The sequence below is a fragment of the Rhinopithecus bieti genome, unplaced genomic scaffold, assembly GCF_001698545.2.
Source record: "Rhinopithecus bieti isolate Rb0 unplaced genomic scaffold, ASM169854v2 scaffold_18354, whole genome shotgun sequence".
Taxonomy (NCBI): domain Eukaryota; kingdom Metazoa; phylum Chordata; class Mammalia; order Primates; family Cercopithecidae; genus Rhinopithecus; species Rhinopithecus bieti.
Window position 1 is genome coordinate 2,988,103 of NW_016809835.1, and position 4,394 is coordinate 2,992,496.

At 36.7% G+C, this 4,394-nt stretch overlaps 1 long non-coding RNA gene across 1 annotated transcript in view; it reads right to left on the reverse strand.

The window, feature by feature from the left end:
- Nucleotides 1–874: 874 nt before the first annotated feature.
- Nucleotides 875–4,394, reverse strand: part of LOC108541160 (uncharacterized) — a 19,406-nt gene continuing 15,886 nt past the window's right edge. The window contains exons 2-3 of the long non-coding RNA XR_001888885.1: nt 1,852–1,963; nt 875–1,104 (exon numbers count right to left, since the gene is read on the reverse strand). This is a non-coding gene — a long non-coding RNA (uncharacterized LOC108541160). The remainder of the gene's footprint in view (nt 1,105–1,851; nt 1,964–4,394) is intronic.

The following is a 4,394-nucleotide window of genomic DNA, read 5'->3' on the forward strand; positions in this document are numbered from 1 at the left end:
GCTATTGGCCAAGCCACCTCCAGAAGCAGAGAGGGAAGAAATATTCTTTCTTCCTTCTGGTCTTTCATCTTTCACCACAGATTCCCATTAGCAAAAATGAGCTGGAAGACAGCTGACAGAAGAGCCTGGCAAACCCCGTCTTCAGGAGTCAGCCTTCCGTGACAGAGCAGAGAAAGGATAAGGAGTGAATCGAAGGCAACCAGCAAACGACTGGCACACGGAATAAGCCGGGAATAGCCTCAGGTGTGAGTGCTACCTGAAAATCTAAGAAGTGCTGGTAGCCAGATATTAAGACAATGAAAGCCCTTGGCACAGTGCATGGCATATGGTGAGTAGCGGTTACAAAATCATCATCATCATTACTATTACTCTTAGTAGTATTAAACAGGAAGAGGTTAAAAAAATGATAAAAGAATCAGGGGAGTTGGTCAAAGAATCATGAGACCAGCACTAAACATCAAAAATATTGACAAAACAAAGCTGAATGTGTTGCTTCCTATAATCAGGGAGGGCTATGCCAGTCAGGCACAGCAGACTGTTAGCCTTATATCGGATTTTTCTTTAGGGGAAGCGTGAAGTGCTAGGAATTGACAGACTTTCAGGGATGTGAGTGGTTGGATAACATCTGCGGAAGCTCAGTTACTCAGGTGAGACTGCTGCTGATTAGCTGGCACTGAGAGGTGTGTTTACTGGAGTGAGTCTTTCCCCGGCGAGCTGACTCATGCGAGAGGGGCTCACTGATGCAGGTTATTCTTGATCAACTGAATGGGTTTAAAACTGGTTCTTGTGGCTATTTTGTCTCCATTGCTACAGAAAACAACAACAACAACAACAACAAAACAGTCTTTTCTATGTTTGTAGGAACCTCTTTATTTTCAGTCCTTCCTACTGGTCCTTGTTCAATCAAAGCTGCAGGAGAAAACTTCAAGTGTTGTGCAGCTCTTTACCCCTGTTGGTGATTTTCCTCGAAGGTGAAGTTTCATCTGTGGATATCTGATTTTCAGTTTTACGTGTCTATCAAAATAATTGTATTCTGGTTTTTGTCTTTGAATCATTTGTTGAATCAGTTGTCAGGATGGTGGCTGCACACAAGCGTTTAAGATTCTGGAACATAGACATTGAACACCAGTGAGATGAGTATAACTGGAAAGGCCTGGCAGATATTTCGGAACCATGACCACAGATTTCCCAGACCTGATCACGAAAACAAGTCTCAAAGATTTTCCAAGTCTATTTTAGGTAGCCAGGTTGCCTTTTCTTTTAGCTTAGAGGTAGATTATTCCAATTCACCGGAAGTGTTTAGGTATAATACACAATGTTAGCAATGGTAAAGAATCTTCCCTGGTTGGCCAAAATAAAATCCAAGACAATTCTATTATTTATAATGACTTGGTTTAAGGAATTTAAACTGGTTTGTTGTGTTTGCTGTGCCTCACAGTTTGGGATGTATTATTTACTACATCAACTAAAGTAATTTTTTTATGAAAGCTTCTAGTAGTTTCACTCCTGTGGATAGGATCATTATTCTCAGAATTCTCACTCCATAAAGGGTTTCATGTACTCTTTGAAATGATATATAATTCATTTGGGATGTTGGGGAATTTAGTTGGGAAGTTAAATTGTATCAGTTATCTTTTGCTCTATAACAAATGATTCCAAATTTAGCAGCTTGAAAACAAGAAAATTATGTCATATAGTTCCTGAGGGTTATAAGTTTTGGAGCATCTTATCTGAGTGGTTCTGGAATAGTGTCTCTTATGAAGGTGCAGCCAGGATGTCAGCTAAGGCTGCAGTTCTCTGAAGGTTGGAATAGAGTATAGGGTCCACTTACTTCCAAGAAGGCTCACTCACCTGGCTGTGAACTGGAGGCCTTAGTTTCTCATGGGCTGTTGGCAAGATTTCTCAATTCCTTGTCGCATGGGGCTTTCCATAGAGCTGCTGACAACATGGCAGCTAACGTTCCCTAGAGTGAATTGTATGATAGAGAATAAGGCAGAAAATACATTGTCTTTTATTACCTAACATTGGAAGTGACATACTATCACTGTTGCCACAGAGGTCACATATACCAACCTTGGCACAGTGTGGGAGAGGCACAGTGTACAAGTGCATGAATACCAAGAAGCAAAAATCATTAGGTACTATCTTGGAGACTGACTACCACAGAAATTACACTATTGAAATGGCCTAATAATTCAACAGAACAATGAATCTTGGTCCTATATTGGCATTAAAGAGTCTCATTGTTTTATAGAGAAAAAAATAACAAAAAGATATACGAGAGATAATTCAACATTAATGGAACTCCAGATATACTGTTTCTGAGTACTGTTGACAAATAGTTATTGTTTGTATTTTGTAATTTCCCTGGTGCAAGGACATTTTATTTCATTTATATATTGCATTCAGAGTATTGTTTGTTTGGCTTTTTTTGTTGTTATTTTTGTTGTTGTTGTTTTCCTTCTCACTAGGCTTCTTGGACAAAGAGTATTGTTATTGGAAAGTCAGAGTAACATACCTTAACATCATTTATTTAAATGGCTGAGCTAAAAATAGTTTGGAAGAACTGAATTATAGAGTTATAATGATAATTATCTAGATCAAGAATCAGCAAACTTTCTCTGTAAAAAAACTAGATGTGAAATATTTTTGGCTTTGTGAGCCACACATTGTTTTTTGGTCACAACTCAGATCTGCTGTTGTAGCAGAAGAACAGTCATAGGCAACATGTTAAAAAAAAAAAAATGGCTGTGGCTGTGTTCCAAAAAAATTTTATTTACAAAATCAGGTGGCAGGCCAGATTTGGTCTGTAAGCCATAGTTTGCCAACTCTGGTCTAGACATAGGTAACTCATTATCACTAGTAAATATGATACGACAGGCTAAGTCAGAAGTAGAATACTTTAAGCAATAAAGGAGAATAGTATTACCACAAATATAATATATAAGAATATGCAATAGAGAGTGTGATATATAGAAGAATCTTCTTCCAATGATCTTTAGCCAAAATTATCTACTCCATGTAATCATTAGCTTATTCTGAGGATCTTGGGTTAGCAGTCAACTTCTGTGAACCATCTGCTGAAGGCTCTCTGGAGAACCTCAATTTAACATATCTAGCAGATGTAACTTTTCAGTTGGGTCAAGGATCTTTTCATTTTTCAGAGGATTAAGAGTGATAAGGACAATAAAGTTTATAACTAATGGAAAAAGCTTTACATAGCTTTATGTAAGCATTCTATAAATAAGCATTCTAATTAAATATGTCTATGTATTAGACAATTGGAATATTCTAAGTAAGTAACACAAAATCTAATTGTGCTTTTATTTTGTTGTTTTGTTTTGTTTTTATTTTGTTTTCTGCCATAGTAAGAGCTGGGGATTTTTGATAGGGAAATACTTCAACTTACCCAGAAAATAACTGTACCTATTAGTACACATTAATAAACACAATTGTATAAATGATATAAATCTATTTGGGGATGCTAAAACTATTACTTAGAGCAGGGGTCCACAACACCTGGCACTGGTTCATGGCCTATTAGGAACTGGGCTGCACAGAGGTGAGTGGTGGGCAAGCAAGCGAAGCTTCATCTGTGTTTCCAGCTGTCCTCCATCACTCACATTACCACCTGAGCTCTGTCTCCTGGTCAGATCAGTGGTGGCATTAGATTCTCACAGAAGTATGAACACTATTGTGAACTGCACATGCAAGAAATCTAGGTGGCTTACTCCTTATGAGAGTCGAACACCTGATTATCTGCCACTGTTTCCCATCACCTCCAGATGGGACCGTCTAGTTGCAGGAAAACAAGCTCAGGGCTCCCACTAATTCAACATTATGGTGAGTTGTATAATTATTTCATTATATATTACAATGTGATACTAATAGAAATAAAGTGCACAATAAATGTAATGTGCTTGAATCATCCTGAAACCATACTGAGCTTAATTTAATATACATAATGCATGAACTGGACATGTCTTCTGCTATACTACAGAAGTTTTCTGGTCAGTGTTTAATACTGTGGCAAATTTATCCCTACTGTGATGGGTTGTTTAATGGAGAATTTTGGCAAGTGTCAATTTGAGGTTTCATCTCATATTTCAAGATCCAGTTTTGCCAGATCTTAGTCTTATGGAGCTCATAATGAGATAACTCCCCTTGTTTCTTTTTTTTGTTTGTTTGTTTTTCATATTTTCATAGTCTTTTGCTTTTATTATTTTTAATTGACATAATTATACATATTTATGATTACAGTGATATTTTATATTTTTACAGTGTGTAATGATAAAATCAGGGTAATTCGCATATTTATCACCTCAAACATTTATCATTTCTTTGTGTTGAGAATATTTCTTTTATTTATTTATTTATTTATTTATTTATTTTTT